The sequence below is a fragment of the Thermobia domestica genome, chromosome 6 (assembly GCF_964235325.1).
Source record: "Thermobia domestica chromosome 6, izTheDome1.hap1.1, whole genome shotgun sequence".
Lineage (NCBI taxonomy): Eukaryota > Metazoa > Arthropoda > Insecta > Zygentoma > Lepismatidae > Thermobia > Thermobia domestica.
In genome coordinates, this window is record NC_137459.1 from 155,952,659 (window position 1) to 155,973,558 (window position 20,900).

The 20,900-nt window shown below is 43.7% G+C and overlaps 1 non-coding gene and 2 pseudogenes across 1 annotated transcript; all 3 read right to left on the reverse strand.

Annotated features, from left to right (window-relative positions):
• Positions 1-478: 478 nt before the first annotated feature.
• On the reverse strand, positions 479-1,824 carry LOC145688722 (large subunit ribosomal RNA; annotated as a pseudogene).
• Positions 1,825-17,093: 15,269 nt separating this feature from the next.
• Positions 17,094-17,245, reverse strand: LOC145688748 (5.8S ribosomal RNA). Its single transcript, XR_014131979.1, has one exon. It is a non-coding gene; the product is annotated as a 5.8S ribosomal RNA (ribosomal RNA).
• An 891-nt stretch (positions 17,246-18,136) lies between these two features.
• On the reverse strand, positions 18,137-20,304 carry LOC145688581 (small subunit ribosomal RNA; annotated as a pseudogene).
• Positions 20,305-20,900: the final 596 nt, after the last annotated feature.

The window sequence follows — 20,900 nt, forward strand, 5'->3', positions numbered from 1 at the left end:
ATCCACACACAAATCACTTTTAACCAGTAAAAAAGCAGCTTAACCGGAACGTAAAGAGTTCGACTCCCGCCGTTTACATAGCGCATGCTTGAATTTCTTCACGTTGACATTCAGAGCACTGGGCAGAAATCACATTGCGTCAACACCCGTTAGGGTCATCGCAATGCTTTCTTTTAATTAGACAGTCGGATTCCCCCGGTCTGTGCCAGTTCTGAGTTGATCGTTGAATGGCAGCCGACAAGACACCGAGCCGTAGCCCGGCGCCCCAGCAAGGAAGATCCGTGGGAGGCCAAGGGACGGGACCGAACTCGGTTAAGGAACAAGGTGTAACCCTTGACCGTTACCTCACCCAGGCCCGGCACGTCAGCGAACAACCCACTTCCCGACCAAGCCCGACTAGCCCCGATTCTCAGAGCCAATCCTTATCCAGAAGTTACGGATCGGATTTGCTGACTTCCCTTACCTACATTAATCTATCGACTAGAGGCTCTTCACCTTGGAGACTTGCTGTGGATATGGGTACGATCGGGCGCGACACCTCCACGTGTCCCTCTCTCGGATTTTCAAGGTCCATCGGGACTCTCTGGACACCGCTGCAACTGAGGTGCTCTTCGCGTTCTATTCCCTATCTCTATCCGAAATGCTTCCAGGGAACGGTTACGCTGAAACAGAAAAGAAAACTCTTCCCAGAGCTCCCGACGGTGTCTCCGAGTCCTGTTAGATTACCCTGACGAACCTGTGAGGGTCCGTAGAATACGGTTCCGCTGCCCGGTTCTCGAATAGGAACCAGATTCCCTTTCGTCCAAAGGATGGGTATTGCATTGGGAAATCCGTGAAGGCTAAGCAAGATAGCACTTGAGCCGTACTAGTGCCGTATTTCTGGACGAGGGTTCCAATTAACCCCTTCACACAACAGTTCATGTCCGCAATCCCTTTGGAGTTATCCTAGGGCTTAGGATCGTCTGACTCGTGTGCAACGGCTGTTCACACGAAACCCTTCTCCACATCAGTCCTCCAGGGCCTCGCTGGAGTATTTGCTACTACCACTAAAATCTACACCGACGGCGGCTCCAGGCAGGCTCACGCCCAGACCCTTCTGCGCACACCGCCGCGACCCTCCTACTCGTTACTGCTTCATTCGGTGCGATATGCAGCCTCCACTGCAGTAACGGCCGAGTATAGGCACGAAGCTTGAGCGCCATCCATTTTCAGGGCTAGTTGCTTCGGCAGGTGAGTTGTTACACACTCCTTAGCGGATTCCGACTTCCATGGCCACCGTCCTGCTGTCTTAAGCAACCAACACCATTCATGGTTTCAAAATAAGCTCCGATTTAGGCTCCTTAACTCAGCGTTTGGTTCATCCCACAGCGCCAGTTCTGCTTACCAAAAGTGGCCTACTAGGTACTCCGATCCTGAACCTCTGCTTCACTCTGAAGCAAGCAGTGTTTCGCCCATTTAAAGTTTGAGAATAGGTTGAGGTCGTTTCGGTCCCAAGGCCTCTAATCATTGGCTTTACCGGATGAGACTCGTTCGACATTCGTTCAAATGAGCACCAGCTATCCTGAGTGAAACTTCGGAGGGAACCAGCTACTAGATGCTAACATAGAGCTCATAGTCTTCGACATAGTGGTTCATGTTTATCTTCAAAATATTCATATTTGCCTTACGAATGTTCCCACAAACCTTCATACTGCTCACACTTGCTGTCTGAATGCTCATAGTTGCCGACTTTTCGTTCATAGTTGCGGACTTGGGGCTCACACTTGCCGTCAAAACGCTCATAGTTGCCGACTTTGCACTTATATTTGAGCAGATATTGTTAATAATTTCCAAATTAATGACTCTTTTCTGACTTAAAAATACTTCGGGCTGGCGTCGGAATGCAAACACTAAGTGATGTAATTCTGACACTTGAAGTTAAAATGCTCACAATTGCCGTCAAAATGATCTTGCTTGTGGTAAAGAAAATTATTATTATTATTTATCACAGGGTTGAAATTTCGTCGGCGAAGAAATGTTCTGTTCTCCACGAGCATATGTTAATATTGTGGGAAAAAGTGAAAGAAAAACAAATAGTGACAAAACGGGATATATATATATATATATATATATATATATATATATATATATATATATATATATATATATATATATAGGGTGCGGCACGTAAAACCGGCCCGTAAAGTGAACACATAAATGAAATGTAATGTATTGAATATGACTACTCACCTTCACAGCAGCCTTCACAGCAGGTGCTGAAAGTGTCCTCCGCCCACTTCAACACACATGTGAGCACGATTGAGGAGATTCATATATACCCTTGTCAGTTCTTGTGTTGTAATGCTATTGGTGACATCCTGGATCCTGGTCTTGAGTTCTTCAATTGTGTGTGGATTTGTTTCGTATACTCTTCCCTTTAACAGTCCCCGTAAGTAAAAGTCACACGTGTACAAGTCTGGTGACCGAGGAGGCCACAAGCCTTTGCTGATTGTCCTCTCTGGTGTAAACATCTCAAGCACAAGGGACAATGATACAGCTGATGTGTGGCATGTTGCACCGTCCTGCTGAAAGTAACATAACTGACGCTCCTCTTCGGTCAAGTGTGTATAAAACTCCTCCAGAATTCTCATATACACGTCACTGTTCACTGTCGTCTCAAAGAATATGGGCCCAATAACGCGTGTGGCGGAAATGGCACACCAAACACCAATCTTCTCATCATGCAAGGGTACCTGGTGGATTGCGTGTGGATTTTCTGTCGACCAATACCGGTTATTTTAGGAATTTACGTACCCAGGCAGGTGGAACCACGACTCGTCACTCATGATGAGCATTAGTGGATCCAAGAAACAACTGGCAACATTGCTCAACAGCCATGAACAGAAATGCATCCTCTTCTGCAGGTCAGGCTCCTTCAGTTCTTGCACAACACTTATCCGGTACGGTTTTAACTTCAGTCCCCTTAAAACACGTCTGCAACTTCTCTCTCTCGCATGAACCTGTTGACTCAATCTCCTGATTGACTTTCGAGGACTTCTTGTCATTATCTCCTTCACCTGCATCTTTAATTCAGGTGTGCAGACAGATGGTCGTCTGTTCCTGGGAGCATTTTGAACCGATCCTGTACGCCGCCAATTTTCAATCAATTCCTGAATGGTGCTTTTTGCTGGCACAGAACGTCCTGGAAATCTCTCCCGAAACAAATTCTTTGTTTTCACAAAAGATCCCGTGAGAATGAACCCTTCAACAATGGCAACACGTTCGGGTATCGAATACGGCATTATCACACACTGACACTCACCGGCTTAACGCGACGAGGCCTTTTTTCTCAAATGGTTTCGACAAGTTTCACTGGCTGAGGCTGCACGTGACTGCTGAGGTCACGTAAGTCGACCTGACCTCGACACGCCATCTCTTGGTAGGAAGGTAGATTATTTAAGTGTTCCCAAAAACACAATATACCAGAATATTACGACGGGCCGGTTTTACCTGCCGCACATATATATATATATATATATATATATATATATATATATATATATATATATATATATATATATATTCTGATACGCTAATCTTTGCCAAGGGGTAAACTATGGCAATGAGGGAAAATATATTGGGCTATTTTTAAAATTCGCTCACACTTGTGGTTACAGTTTTTGGTAATTATGTTTTTGCTCTATTATCAAGAAACTATGCGAAGCAGAATAGTGCGACCTCTACAAAAGGGACACATAGCTAATTTGCATGGGAGTATATGTAATGAATTATTATATCTTTATTTTTCTAAAGCAAATGTTAGTTTAAAATTTTCCAGAAGCATGAAAATTCGCCGGCGAAGTGAGGCCACGCTAGCGGTCAAGAACAGCGAACGCAGCTGGGAACAAAAAATGAGTAAAAGAACAGAGACCTGCCGGCGAACAGAAGCCACTGTAGCTGTCAAGAGCACCGAACGAAGCCGGGAACGAAAAATGAGAAAAATAAGAGACCATTTTATCACATTTATAAGGGAATTGTCAAACCTAGAACCAGGCCCGTATCCAGTGGGATTCTAGGGGTGCCGGGCCCTCACTAAAAATTTTATGGTAGGCTTGATATGAACTATAATATTGTTGGATCGGGACCCTCCTAACTTATCGGGGCTCACACCTGTGGTAAAGAAAATTTTTATTATTATTATTGTTAATCGGAGGGTTGAAATTTCGTCGGCAAAGAAATGTTCTGTTTTCCGCGAAGATATATGGGGAAAAGTGAAAGGAAAACAAAAAATGATAAACAAGGTGTATATATATATATATATATATATATATATATATATATATAATATGTATTTTGATGCACTGTTGTGAGTCAATGGGTAAACTATAACAGAGTGGCACACAAAATTCGAATATCTTTAAATAATGCTTATCGTTGTGCTCACAGTGGTTGCAAATTACTTTTTTTCACTTTTTTCAAAAAAAACTATTCAAATCAGAATAGTGTAATTTCTGCAGGTGGTGAACCTAGTTACTTTGCATAGGAGTATATATATAGAACTATACTATTTACATTTATCCCGAAGAAAAGTGACTTTCAAAGAGGTTCACACTAGCCGTCAAAATCCTCACACTTGCCGTCAAAACGCTCATAGTTGCCGAATTTTCGTTCATAATTGCGGGCATAGGACTCACAGTTGCCGTCAGATGGTTCACACTAGCCGTCTAACTCCTCACACTTGCCGTCAAAATTCTCATACATGCCGTCACAATTTATAAGATTACTAAATGTGGGAAGAAGAAAAGCAACGAAGGGTTTATTTATACTGCACCTTTCACCCACCCACCTAAAATTATGGGACACTTCTTGTAGAGTTATATTGGCTAAGTTTGACGTAACTGTAGCTTTTCGGGAGTAACTCACAGGAAAATTTCCAAAAGTGTTTTTTTTTTTTGAATTTTTAGTTGGGGCAAAGTGGGGATGAAGAAATTTCCCATGTAATTTAAGAAGGCGGTTTTGCAGGCTTATAACGTGCGGAGAAATTTTACATTTCGCTCACCCGTGTGGTCAAGTTTTTGCACTATTTTAAGGAAACTATTCAAACCAGAATGGTGCAATTTGTACAGAGCGTGAACCAGGACACTTTGCACGGGAGTACGTAAAAAGAGGTATTGTATTCTCATTTTTCTAAAATAAAAGAAACCTTAAAATGTTCCAGAGGGTTAAAATTTTGACGGCAGAAAAATGACACGCTGACCGTGAGGAGCTGTGACCGCAGCCAGGAAGGGTGACATGAGATCACAAAAACCCGTTTTTTTTTTTCAGAATGACAAGAAAACCTTACAAGCTGTATAAGAAGCGTATCGAAATACAGTACCTAGGACACGTACAAGGAATCTAATTATATATACAAAATTTCTATGAAAGAATACTCAGTTTAACTTTTACCGAAGGGTTGAAATTCTGCCGCCTAAGATAGGTTTCGCTGCCGCGAAGATGTGTGGATATTATGGGGGAAAAGGAATTTTAAAAATACCGATAAAAAGACATTCAACTTAAATTTTATTTTACAATATACTATTCTGTGTCAATACGCGAGTAATAACAGAGTAAGAAAAAAAATTGACAACTTATAGTTTTCACTCACATTTGTGGTCATGGCTATCTTCAAATTACGTGTTTGCATCATTTTAAGTAAATTATTCCAACCAGAAAAGTACAATTTCTACACGAGTTGTACCTCGATATTGTGCATTCGAGTACTATTATAAGGATACTATTATAGTATCTCCACTTTTCTAAACGAAAAGAGACTCTAAATTGTTGTAGAAAGTTGAAAATTTGACGGCAAACAGAGCCCACGCTTAACGTCAAGACCTGCGAACACCGCCGGTGAGAGTAGATGAGAATTTGAAATCTTTTTTTTTCTTTTCTTTCTTTCTTTGTTTTTTATTTACTACCGAAAGAAAACCAGTGAGAGAATGTACGGAAACATTTTTCATCGAAGTAGGTGGAAGGAATCATAGCAAAAAAAAAAAAAAAAAAAAAAGCTCACGGTTTCCGTCAAAATGCTCACACTTGCCGTCAAAATGCTCATAGTTGCCGACAATTTGTTCGTAATTGCGGAGATAGTGCTCACAGTTGCCATCAGATGGTTCACAGTAGCTGTCAAAATCCTCACACTTGCCGTCAAAACGCTCATAGTTGCCGACTTTTCGTTCATAATTGTGGACTAAAGTCTCATAGTTGCCAACATAATGGTTCATGGTTGCCGTCAATATGCCCAAAGTTGAACACGTATCTCCCATGGAAAACTTTAACCGCTTATCGCCAAGAGAGCTCAAAATCCAGCCTAAAGTTGAAATTGAACGCTGTCAGCGGAATCAAAACCTGGAGGATTTTTTTTAAACAAAGGAACTTTCCATGGAATCCCGTAATATCAAATAAACTGAATATTCGTGTGAACGAGCATGAAAATTAGGATCTCTTTTATGTGTGTACTTAAGGGATGAGCTAAGCGACTGATGACAGATATGTTGGAATGTGAATGTCGATGAACCGAATAACATATCGTTGTTAATTCACAGATAGAATTGAGACGTGATATATCTTTTCAAACGTAGGTATTTTGTGAGCAGCACGGCAAATTAAAGAGTTGGCACCAAGTTAAACGTGTACTGAAGTACTTTCGTGGAAGGTGCAAGCAAGTAGCAGTGCTTACAGCGGCAGATGTAACTTAAAATATGAGGGTAAAATGGTTTAAGAAACCATAATGCAAAATTTACTCGCCAATATAAATTTTTGCTTGAATGACTAAACAATCGTAGAGTAAGAAAGCATGTTACAACAACTTAACATATTGCTCACATTTGTGATCACGGCTATTTCATTTTTTCTTTCTTTTTTAACTTGTTGCTAGAATAATGAATTATTTTTATAGAAGGTGTACCTAGATGGAAGTACGTATAGAATGCTTTTGCTTTTAAATGTTCAATTTTGCAGAAAGAGAAGCCACCTTAAGTTGTACCAGAAGGTCTAAAATTTGACGGCGAGAAGAGGCCTCGCTCACCGTCAGCTGCAGTGTACACAGTCGGCAACGGTATATGACATTGCCTAATCAGGTTTATTGTCAATTGTAAAGAAAGCGTAGAGACAACAAATGCTGAAGTTGTATTCAAAACGTGACCAAACGCGGTACATGGTACAACGTATGAGGAATTTGTATATATACAATTCTAAGAACGAAAGGGGCCGCCGTGGCTCAGTGGTAGAGCGTTCACCTCTGGTGCTAGGGGCCTGGGGTTCAAACCCTGCGCCCGCCAAGTGAATTTTGTGGTGGACAAACACCGTGCTCGTGGGTTTTCTCGGGGTTCTCCTCGGGTTTCCTCCCACTTTCTTCATTCCACCATTTCACTCATCTCTCATCATCATCACCGTCTCCTTTAGCCTAACCGGCATAACCGTGGGACATAAATCTCAAAAATTTCATTTTCATGTCATTTATAATTTTCTGTTTCAATGTGCGAACTATAATAGAGTAAGAGAGTAAATAAGAAAAATTTTACATTTTGCCCACACTTGTGGTCATTTTTATTGCAAATTAAGTTTGTGCACTATTTCAGGAAAACTATTCATACCAGATTAATGCAATTTCTGCAAGACGTGAACCTACATGCTTTAAGGGAAGTTCGTAAAAAGAATTGATGTATCGCCATCTTTATATATATATAACTTTAAAATGCTACAGAAGGTTGAACATTTGACGGCAAACAGAGGCCACGCTGACCGTCGAAAGCAGCGAACGCAGCCGGCAGGTGTAGAGGAGAACACAAAATCATGTTCTTTTATCAATTGTAGAGACCGTAGAAGCTAGAATAGTGAAAGTTCTACATAAGACTACTTAAACACAGTACATGCGACAATGTACAAACAATTTGTATATACTAATTACTAACAGAGAAAATTCAGTTTCTCTTTTACCGGAGGGTTAAAATTTTGTCGGCGAAGACAGGTTTCGATTGCCGCAAAGATGTGTGGATACTGTGGTGGAAGGTGAGACGAGGAAAAATAATGATAAAAAGGAAAACAATATAAAATTTATTTAACTATATACTATTCTGCGTCAATCGGTGAACTATAACAGAGTGAAAAAGTAAATCAGAATACTAGTATTTGGTCTAGGAATTAATTCGTGCGGTTGGTACGCACACATTGAAGCTGTAGTACAAACACAAGATACATAAATACCTTAAGAAAAATATTGTCCATCGCTAGCCACCACTTCCGCCCATCTGTCAGGCAATGTACGGATTCCGTGGCGAAAGAAGTCCTCATCCTTGGAAGCGATCCAGTCAGAGACCCATGTTTCGATATCTTCTGAAGAAGTAAACCGCTGTCCAATCAAATCGTTGTTCATGCAATCGAACAAGTAGTAGTCCGAAGGAGCAACGTCTGGTGAATACGGCGGGTGGGGTAAAACTTCCCATCCGACATTTTCTAAATAGGTTTTGACCGGTTTTGCGACATGTGGGCGAGCGTTATCATGTTGAACAATAAGTTTATCATGTCTGTTCTCCCATTCTGGTCGTGTTCTGGCCAGAGCTTGCTTCAAACGCATTAATTGTCGTCGATAACGTTCTCCATTCATAGTTTCACCCGGTTGCAGCAGCTCATAGTACACCACACCTTTCATATCCCACCATATGCACAGCATAACCTTTGCACAGTGAATATCTCGTTTTGGTTGTGATGGACCTGGTTTCACCCGGGCCTTTTTTCGTTTAGGGTTCTCGTAATGGATCCACTTCTCATCACCCGTAATAATTCGATGCAGAAACCCCTTTCTGCTCTGTCGTTGAAGCAGCAATTCGCAAATGGTTTTTCGTCTTTCAACGTCTCTGTCTTTCAATTCATGTGGAACCCAATGTGACATCTTTTGAATCATTTCCATGGCTTTCAAGCGTTTGGAGACTGTTGTTTGATCAACGCCTAATCCTGCTGCAAGTTGTTCCTGCGTTTGACACGAATCCTGCTCGAGCAATGCTGTCAATTCTTCGTCTTGAAATTTTTTTGGCTGTCCAGCTCGCTCTTGGTCTGCCAAGCCGAAATCACCACTTCTAAACCGTGCAAACCACTTCTGACACGTTCGCTCAGCTAGAGCATGGTCACCATACACTTCCACCAAAATACGATGACTTTCAGTCGCACTTTTCTGCATGTTAAAGTAATGCAGCAGGACACCCCGCAAAAACACTTTATCAGGCACAAATTGCGCCATGTTCACTTAACTACAAACTGGTGTTGTTGACGCTTTAATCCACTGCCCTATACTACGAACGATACGCGATGACAGGGGTTTGCAACACATGTGTGGATACACGGAACTGTGGGACGCTCCGTTCGTTGCGCCATCTCTTGTCCACCCGCACGAATTAATTCCTAGACCAAATACATTTCGCTCACCCTTGTGGTCAAGCTTGTTTCAAATTACGTTTCTACACTATTTTGGGAAATTATTCAAACCAGAATAGTGCAATTTGCACAGAAAGTGTATGAAAATACTGTGCATTGGAGTTGATATAAAGAATTGTAGTACCTCCCAATTATATGAAGGAAAATATACTTCAAATTGGTCCAGAAGGTTGAAAATTTTACTGCAAGCACAGACCAAACTGACCGTCAAGGGCTTTGAACGCTACCTGCAAGGATAGATGGGAAATTGAAATATTTTTTTCCCCACCAAGGATAGAAAAACCAATAAAACTAGAATAGTAAAATTTATACACGGAATGTATGCAAACACAGTATATCGGAGTAGGTTATTAGGAATTTTTATATTCACATTTACAACAATAATAATAATAATAACCACAAATAAAAATAAAAATAAAGTTATTACAGTTTAAAATATTTCGGAGGGTTGAAAATTTTCCGGCTAAAACGAGGATTATTGGCCATGAAGATGTGTTGGGCATGCAGCGTAAAAATAAGACAATCGTTAGAGCAGCGGGGGGGGGGGGGGAGATAAACATAGAAATATTGAAAAGAAATCACTAATATCCATTCCAGCTTCAATTAATGAACAATGATGTAGGAAGAGAGCAAACAACAACAATGTTGTTTATTCCTTCACATTCGGAATGACGGTCATCCCAGATTCCGTTTTTCCACTATCTTGACGAAAGAATTGAGTATAGATTAGTGACATTACCAGCCTACCTGTACCTAAACATTGTGCATTCGAATATGTATAATATTAGTACTCTCATATTTGCGCAGATAAGGCTCATAACTCTCATATTTGCCGTTAACATGCTCACAGTTGCCGTCAAAATGTTCACACGTGCCGTCAGAATGCTCACACTTGCCGTCACAATTTATAAGGTTTAAAAAATGCGGTAAGAAGTAAAGCAACATAAATGTCACATAATCAGATACTATTCTGTGCCAATGGGTGAGCAATAACAGAGTAAGAAAGTAAGCTGGAAAACTTTCACATTTCGCTCACACTTGTGGTCATGTTTATTCTAAATTACGTTCTCCCACTATTGTAACGAAACTATTCAAACCAGAATAGTGCAATTTCTACAAGAGGTGTACCTTGATCCCAGCATAACTGTGGGACGTAAATCTTGAAGATTTCATTTCGTTTCATTTTTAATAATAATAATAACAACAACAATAATAATAATAATAAATATGAGCAAGAAAGTTGAAATTTGGCTTAATACGGGAGGCGAACCACCCAGGCTGTTTGCCGGAATAAAACTCGGATCCCTAACGCCAGTAGCGCATATATTAACGGCTTAGCCACGAGGTGGCTGGTACAGAAATAAAGCAAATTCCAATATTTTTACTTTTCGCTAACGTTTGAAATTGCTGTTATTGCAAATCACGTTTTTAGCAAAACTGCCCTAACTACAAAAGTGAAATTTCAACCCAAATCATGACAAACCACTATGTAAAGAAATAAAAAAAATATATATATTCAACCGCAGTGACACGGAATATATATAAAAATCCATCCATGTTTTTTCTCACAAACCCAACCCCCCCCCCCAAGGAAAATGTAGGTTTATTGCATCTCTTTGGTCCGGTGCATAATCGTGGCAGATAGGTTAAAATTTCAAGGGACTTCGTGCACACTATAGCAACAGCAAAGTATATGGGAAGGAACGGCAGAAATCCGATATAATGCGGTGTTTGCGTGTGCCACCTCGGTAGTGAAAGAAGAATTTATTTCTGTGAACACGAATTTTTCTCAACGAGATTAAATAAATAAATAATTTAATAAAAAATAAATACTTCTAAGGGAAGAACACAGCAAATGAATGAAGAGGTAGGTAAAAATTCCAAATTGAAATACAGGGCTGTGAAGTTCAAAATAAATAAACCATTACCATACTTAAAAATATGTGGTAAAAATTTAAAAAAAAAACCGTTGTGATAAGACCTTTGTTGTACTCTCACGAGAAGATACACACATCGTCTGGAAATTTGAGTCGATAGAAAGCACACAACTGTGAGCTAAAACAACCAAATTTAAAACAAAATCACCACACAAGTGTAAGGTAATGAAGTTCAACAAAAAAAGCATATGGTAAATTGTTGCGGTGATGGAGGGCGCAGTTACCGTCATTTAAACTAGTCCGTCCACGCTTAAGTTTAACGTGAGCGAGAAGGTAAACCATGTCGGTGATGAATGGCTTAGTTGCCGTCATATAGAGAAACCCCTCTCTATCGTGAGACCCATGTTCCACTTGCTAACACTTTTATGTATGTGAAAAGAAGTAAAGATCGGCAAGTGTGAGCGAGTGGGAAAACGTGAAGTCGGCAATTATGAGCAAATAAAAAAAGTCGGCAATTATGAGCATATGGAACATTCCATATAAGACACTTGTTGCACTCTCAAGAGAAGATATATATTTATACCTCATCTGGAAAGTACACAACTGTGAGCGAAAACAACCAAATTAAGAAATCACCACATAACTGTAAACTAATGAAATTCAACAAAAGAAAGCATACGTTAAATTGTGGCGGTGATGGATGGCTTTGTTGCCGTCAAATAAAGGAGACCCTGCTTATAATGAGACAAATGTACTATTTCTGGGAACGGACACATTATATCTATGGAGGTGTATACCAGGTGTACTTGTCGGTGATAGTAAGACTACTGTGGTATCTGGTGTCACGGAGGCAGTACGGACTGGGGTAGGGAATTGACGGACAAGGTCGCCCCTGTCTAAAGTAGGTTCCCTTTAGAGATCTCGCCCACACTTGCTGCGATGTTGTTCCATCTCCTGTAAGACCGCTTACCCGCAAAACACGCGCGGGTCAGACACGTGCGTGTGACAGTAATGATCAAACGAATGGCACTAAAAAGCGGCCGGAGAGGGGGACATGGTCCCTCTTACTGACCCTTTTATATATGAGAAAAAAGTCAAGTAAAGATGGGCAAGTGTGAGCGAGTGCGAAAGAAATAAGGTAAAAGTCGGCAATTATGAGCAAAAAGTCTCCAATTATGAGCGAAAAAAATAAAAAAAAGTACACAACCTGAGGTGGCGTAGATACGCCGCAGGTCTCGTCTAACCGATAAGACGAATCCTCCAAGCAAGGGCTAAGTCTCAACAGATCGCAGCGTGGCAACTGCTCTACCGTTCACAATACCCCGCCAGGTATCTAAGTCGTTTACACAGGATTCCACTTCCCAACCTTGAACATCTCCTTGGTGTAACTCACGACAGAGATTCTAAGGATCAATATCGTCCTTACAATACATCTGCCGCAAACCATGGGTCATATAAAGTAGGACGAGCCTACCCCTACGCTTCGCGTAGTAAATACACTTTCAAATGAGGGACGCCAGATACTGTTGCTTTGCCTAGATCGGATTCTACCTTAGAGGCGTTCAGGTATAATCCAGCGGATGGTAGCGTCACACCACCGGCCGCTCGACCGAGTGTATTAACCAATTGTCCGAACCTGCGGTTCCTCTCGTACTGAGCAGGATTACTATGGCAACGATCCCGCATCAGTAGGGTAAAACTAACCTGTCTCACGACGGTCTAAACCCAGCTCACGTTCCCTATTAGTGGGTGAACATTGTGAGCTAGTGGTCTACTATGCCACGCTAAATTGCATGCATTGGGAGCATGCCCGCGACCGTTCGGTCTATTTAATGGACGGGTTCCGCAAGAATGTAATGCACCCCGCCCGTGGTTGCGCGTGCTTTGGACTTATGTCCTCGTGCACAAGTGCACCGTTAAGATTCGTCCCCTAACCTTAACACCTAAGTGTGTAACCCCCATTCACTGAGGGAGTGGGATACGCCCACTGCGCGGCCAGACCGAAGTCCTGAGTGCCTACCAGTTGACCTACTGGTGGAGGCGGTCCTGCTAGCGAGTCAGGCCCTACCATACTCTGCAGGCATGTTGCCCGAGCGTTATAAGGCGAGCTCACCTCCCGCACACGTTCACCGTTACCCAGGTCCCTGGGATTAGTTCCCATGTGCTACCGAATCCCACGGTATGACCACAACCCGGCAGAGTCCAACACGATCCGGGAACCCCAGGCAATGCCTGAGGGGGCTTGTGTCCCGGCCCTGCCTACCACTATCGTTCAACTGGCCACTGCCGTGTGTAGAGGTACCACACACACGTCGAGATGCTATGCATCTCATCCCGGATCCAATGGTACGTGTAAGTCACCATTTGAGTTTGGAGCCAGCCCATATCCTGCAAGGTTACCTCCCTTCCGCGGAATTAGTACCGTTGCCCAGATATCTGAGATTGGACCTTTCCCGTTTCCGTTTGGTCCTTCTGCAGGCAGGAATCAGACTCTCCCCTCCCGGTAGGATCGTCCAAGCAATACGGGACTACCTCTCTTTTACGTGTTGAGGTACCACGTACACGCTGAGATACTCTGTATCTCTTCCCGGACCCAACAGCACGTGTAGGTCGTCATTTGGGAGAAGGGCCATGGCCACTGCTCTCCCCCGGTAGGGTCGCCCGAGGGTCTACCTCACTTTTTACCGTGTTGAGGTACCACGTATACTACCAGACCCAATGGGACGCGTTAGTTTCCCATTTGGGAGTCAGCGGGAGACCCATAGGAATCCCTCATCCTCTGGTAGGGTTGGGGGAGAAAGAAGACTCGGGAAGTCTTTTCCTCAACGGAATGCGAGCATTCTTTGTCAGTTGTCTGCTGTGCGTAGGAGCTCGTTTGGTACACGATATTTACACTATTTACAAGGTTTCACTCCTGCTGCAGACGCTCGTCAATTCCATTGTGTTCCTGTGGGAGAATTCCACGCCTCTCTCTGAGAAGCTCGCAGTATCGTTCCTTATAAAAGGAGGACACTGCGGTGGTGAGCCTTCCCAAGTCGCCACATAACGCTTCAGAACGCAAGGCGTCCCTCAGCGGTACATGCAACAACCTTGCTCGCTCAGCCGGTTGGACCTGCTGAACGAGCGCGCACTCGATGACAGTATGTTCTGGGGTACCCGGGGCATTCCCACAATCACACTGTGGCGCTCTGGTCAAGCCCAATTGATGAAGCTTAGCATTGTACGGACCGTGTCCTGTTACAAAGTGTACAAGGCCTTTCCCTGGGCGCATGTATCCCATTTGCAGCCTTTCAGCCACATCCGGGAGCACGTCATGGGTTCTCCTTCCCTTTTCGGAATCATCCCATTCCGCCTGCCAGCTGCTCACTACCTGGGCTTTAGTCTCTGCCTTTGTTAGGCACAGACGGCCGAGTATATCCACTGTCTTCTCGGGAAGATTCTTCGTAATCTAGTAGTTAGCAGCTCGTTCGAGTATCCTCAGATGCACAGGGATTATTCCCAGAATTGCACAGAGTGCGTTCCCCGGGGTCGTCCTATATGCTCCACTCAATCGTATAAGGATCGAGCGTTGCACTCTGCTCACCTTTCGGATGTTGTCATCGCGCTTGACAAGCCGATGTACCCAAGTACTAGCGCAGTATGCCAGCACCGAGGTCCACAAGCTGTCATTGTACGCTTTGACGTGGCCGGGTTGCAGTTGGAACTTCCTTCCTCCTAGACAGATGATCCTCTGTGCAATGCTACTTGCTCGGTTGCAGGAATACTCGATATGCTTCTGCATATTGAGTGATTCATCTAGAATCACTCCGAGGTATTTGGTGTATCTAACCCTTTTGATGGTCTGTCTGCCGAGCTTGAGGATCGGATCCCGGAGGAGCTTTTCCCCAAATAGCATATAGACCATCTTGTTGACTGATACAGCCAACTTATTCCTGTTACACCAGGCATCGAGTCTTGCTAAGATAGCATTTCCCTTTGCCCCTATTTCTCTGCGGGAGTCTCCCCCCGTGAGTACGAGCAAGTCGTCCGCGAACGCCACGAGATGAATTGTCTCCAGCATTCCCAGTATCTCCGTTAGGAGTGGTTCAGTCGCTACGTCCCAGAATGCTGGTCCGCATACAGATCCCTGGGGACAGCCCTTGGTGCAGGTTTTGGAGATGCAAACATCTCCGATCTGGAACCACGTGTTCCTGTCCCTACAGTAATCACGGAATATCTCATACAAGTTCTTAGGGCAACGCATCTCCCTGAGGCGCCCGAAGACGGTTGGCCACCAGAGATTATCGAAGGCCCCAGAAATGTCAACGAATATACCTATGGTATATTTCGTTGGAGACTCCTTGATCACCCTGAGCGCATGGTTTATTGCGTCCTCAGTTGATTTCCGAGGTCGGAAACCGTACTGATTGGCAACCATCCCAGTTCTCTGGCGGTGCAGAGTCAACCTCCGGATAAGCAACTTTTCTTGCACTTTTCCAAGTACATTTAATAGGGAAATTGGCCTGTACGATTTAGGATCTTGATGATCCTTATCCTCGCCCTTACTGAATACTACCATTTATGCCTTCTTCCAGATAGGAGGCACTCTCCTCTGTTCCAGACATGCATTGTATAAGGTTGTCAGCGGGCCAGCAAGTTCATTAGAACATTGCTTTACAACTTCGGGTCTTATCCCGTTGGGACCTGCAGCCCTTCGGACCGCATCCCTGAGATTGCCTCCTTTACTTCTGCCTCCGAGAACATGGGAATGTCCTCTTCGGCATCATAGTCGTTGTTGGCTTCATCGCGAATCCTTCTTTGCTCTGCATCATCCTCCTCCGGATTGTCATCCGGGAGGAGAACCTTGAGCAGGAATTCCCCCGTTTCCTGCCCTCACTCCGTGAACGCGTTAGCACTTTTTAAAGTTGAATAACTTTAGTATTTTTTTTGTGATGTGAACCACACTTCCACAGTGCATTAGCAGCACGGCACAAGCATAACTAACCAAATCATAATTTAGTTTTTAAATTATTATAATATTTTTTTTCTTGTTGACACTCTTGCAACCCTGCAACAAGGCTATCAACAAGATTCAAAATATTGAACACTTATTTAACTTTTAAAGTATAATAACTTCATCCACTGATTTGTGACGATGATAAAACTTCCCACACTTAAACTTGAGAGTGGCACAAATAGAAATCAATATTCAAATAGTAATCACACTGTTAAAAAAGAAGAATTTATTATCATCAACTCGTCGTTCAACGAACTTGTCAACAAGGTCATAACGAATGTTAACAAAGATAAAAAACACTCGTTTTTTTCAATTTTAAGGCAAAAAGCCTATAAAAAGTAATTAAACTATACCAAACGAGGCTATAGATATTCACAATCCTAAATCTCACCCTAAAAATAGCCAAATAGTTCTTCTTCTATTAGAAAATGCACAAAATTTGAGCAGCATAACACACCACTCCCGCCGTTTACAAAGCGCTTGCTTGAATTTCTTCACGTTGACATTCAGAGCACTGGGCAGAAATCACATTGCGTCAACACCCGTTAGGGCCATCGCAATGCTTTGTTTTAATTAGACAGTCGGATTCCCCCGGTCCGTGCCAGTTCAGAGTTGATCGTTGAATGGCAGCCGACAAGACACCGAGCCGTAGCCCCTTGCCTTGCGCGAGACCCCTTGCCAGGCCCTTGCACATGGCCACAGCATCACTACCGAAGTAGCGAGAGGCCGTGGGGTCATCCGAAAAACTTCCACCGCCAGGATAAAGATACCGACCCTCAGACAGGTGTGACCCAGAAGAGATCCTGGGTCGCAATGTGCGTTCGAAACGTCGATGTTCGTGTGTCCTGCAGTTCACACTCTTTCGCGCAGCTAGCTGAGTTCTTCATCGACCCACGTGCCAAGTGATCCACCTTTCAGGGTTCTAAAAATTCTACAACAGCATTTCACGTATGCCGTGCAAGACATTAAAGTTCCTTTAACCTACCGCATCGGAAGCCGCACTGCCTCCTGTTTGGCTCCGTCAGCTGCGGTCACTAACCACAAAGCTGGGCGTGTTCATTCGAAAGCCTTTCTCTGCATCACAAGGAATAATCTTAGGCTGCCCATGAGTTTGTAGCCAAAAATCATGGCTAGCAGTTTTTCATTGAAGGCCATCTTGAACAGAAAAGGATACTGGCCTACAAAGCAGCGAATTCTAGCTCTAGTCGCCCGACCCGAGCGTATTAATGGCTTCTTGTGCTACTGACGTGTAAGCCTTGCTCCTCAGAGCCTTTTCAAGACTTCTCCCACAAAGCAGTCACAGCCTACTCGAGTCCTTGGAGGACAAGCTTTCATTCTACCCCACCACCCGACATCCGGCACAAGCATTTTAAACGCTCCTGCTCCGATCGAATAAGTCTTACTCTCTTGGAGCCTTTTCAAGACTTCTTTTCAAACGGAATAAGCTTACTTGAGCCCTTGGATGTCGGAACTGGTTTATCATGTCATCTGACTGAGCATTTAAGACTCCTGTTCCGATGGAATAAGTCTTACCGTCTTGGAGTCTTTTCAAGACGTCTTCTCCACCGAAATAAGTCTACTTCAATCCTTAGATGACACACGGCCTGTGTCAACAGGTAGCCTACGCTACCCTCCCCGATGACAGTGGCTCCCGTTCTTGTTGCTCGCTTCCCAACTGTAAGGAAGACACGGCTCACCTTCCTCTCCTTCGCCTGTCAAGATCAGTGGCTCCCGTTCAACGGTGTCAATCTAACTGATACGACACACTAATAAGAAACTTTTGACATCAACCACCGCAGTGGTGATGAATTGATAATGATCCTTCCGCAGGTTCACATACGGAAACCTTGTTACGACTTTTACTTCCTCTAAATGATTAAGTTTGGCCATCTTTCCGACACGTCGGTACGACCGCAAGACGGAAGTGCTGGGTATCAGTCCGAAGGCCTCACTAAATCATTCAATCTGTAGTAGCGACAAGCGGTGTGTACAAAGGGCAGGGCCGTAATCAATGCAAGCTTATGACTTGCGCTTACTGGGAATTCCTCGTTTATGGAACATAATTGCAAGCCCCAGTCCCTAGCACGAAGGAGGTTCAGCGGGTTACCCGGACCTTTCGGTCAGGGAAGACACGTTAATTTCTTCATTGTGGCGCGCGTGCGGCCCGGAACATCTACGGGCATCACAGACCTGTTCTTGCTCAATCTCGTGCAGCTAGAGGCAGCCTGTCCCTCTAAGAAGACATGAACGTTGGAAGAAAAGATTCCAACGCCTAGTTAGCAGGCTAGAGTCTCGTTCGTTATCGGAATTAACCAGACAAATCGCTCCACCAACTAAGAACGGCCATGCACCACCACCCACTGAATCAAGAAAGAGCTCTCAATCTGTCAATCCTTCCAGTGTCCGGGCCTGGTGAGGTTTCCCGTGTTGAATCAAATTAAGCCGCAGGCCCCACTCTTGGTGGTGTCCTTCCGTCAATTCTTTTATGCAGTGTCAAAGAAAAAAAATTAGTATCATTCTGTATATTTAAGAAGTTACATGATTGTGTTTATGGTTTGTATTAAGTTAATACTCTTTTTGATATTTATTAGGTGTAAGATTTATAGTGTCGGTATATTTGTTATAATTTTTAGGACCCAGTTCGATAAATTACATTTTTATATGTAGTTTTTTGTATAGGGTTCTCTACATTGTTATCATGACAACTGAGTTATTTTGAGTCTAAATTCAAGGTCTTCTTATGTGTTTAATAATTTTAATATGTCTTTGTTTTTGCGTTTTAAATTTTTTACCCATTATTGGGGAAGTCCATATGGAGGTACACTTCAGCTTTGCAACCATACTTCTCCCGAACCCAAGAGCTTTGGTTTCCCGGAAACCGCCCGCCGAGCCATTGGAGGAACATCGGCGGATTGCTGGCTGGCATCGTTTATGGTTAGAGCTAGGGCGGTATCTGATCGCTTTCGAACCTCTAACTTTCGTTCTTGATTAATGAAAATATTCTTGGCAAATGCTTTCGCATCGGTTAGTCTTGCGACGATCCAACAATTTCACCTCTAACGTCGCAATACTAATGCCCCCGTCTGTCCCTATTAATCACTACCTCGAGTTCCGAAAATCAACAAAATAGAACCGAGGTCCTATTCCATTATTAGATGCACCGAACATTGAGGTGACACGGCCTGCTTTGAGCACTCTAATTTGTTCAAAGTAAACGTGCCGGCCAAACAAGACACTCAATGAAGAGCACCGAGAAAGGAAAAACCGGCAGGACGTCCGGAACGATCAGTTACACGCCGGGCAGCGAACCGATCGTCCGAGACCCAGATCCAACTACGAGCTTTTTAACCGCAACAACTTAAATATACGCTATCGGAGCAGGAATTACCGCGGCGGCTGGACACCAGACTTGCCCTCCGATAGATTCTCATTAAAGTATTTAAAGTGTATTCATTCCCATTACGGGGCCTCGGATGAGTCCCGTATCGTTATTTTTCGTCACTACCTCCCCGTGCCGGGAGTGGGTATTTTGCGCGCCTGCTGCCTTCCTTGGATGTGGTAGCCGTTTCCCAGACTCCCTCTTCGGAATCGAACCCTGATTCCCCGTTAAACGTAATAACCATGGTAGGCGCATAACCTACCATCGACAGTTGATAAGGCAGACACTTGAAAGATGTGTCGCCGGTACAGAGACCGTGCGATCAGCCCAAAGTTATTCAGAGTCACCAAGGTTTCGGACGGACGAACCGACCGATTGGTTTTGATCTAATAAAAGCATCCCTTCCATTGCTGGGCTGAATTCTAGTTGCATGTATTAGCTCTAGAATTACCATAGTTATCCAAGTAGGATAGGTACGATCTAAGGAACCATAACTGATTTAATGAGCCATTCGCAGTTTCACCTTGTTTTGGCTTGCACTGAGACATGCATGGCTTAATCTTTGAGACAGGCATATGACTACTGGCAGGATCAACCAGGGAATTGACCGACTAAAAAGCCGGAAAGTGTTGGACACAACCAACACAGCGTTCTATAAAGGATAGGAAAGCTACACCCGACCAAGCATTTTAGACTTTTGTTCCGCTGGAATAAGCCTACTCTTGCGGTGACTAGCTCCCGTTAATACTGGCCGTGTGACAGCCGCCAAGAGCATATTAGACTCCCAATCCAATGGAACAAGCCTACTTGTGTCGTTGGGTTACAACAGCTTCCTTCCACACGTTGCCGGTACATCCGACAAAGCACTTTTAAAGACTCCTTTTCCACCAGAATAAGCTTACCTTTCTGGGGCCTGGCTCCCGTTAGAACTGGCCGTATGGCTACCCAGAAAAGCATATTTAGACTCCTGCACCAGAGGAATAAGTCTTATTCGTGTGCTCTGGGTGTGACAATAGCTTCCGTTCAAGTATTCTTCGCATTCAGCAACCGCACAAAGCGGCATCGGCCAGAAGTCAATTGCCCGAAGGCGTGATCGACAGGCTAGGCCTTGGGTTAAGAAGGATTGTCTCCTTCCCGTAAGCGACAGGTACTTCCGTATGAGATCCTATCTCACACATTCCCCATCGCCACGTGCCCT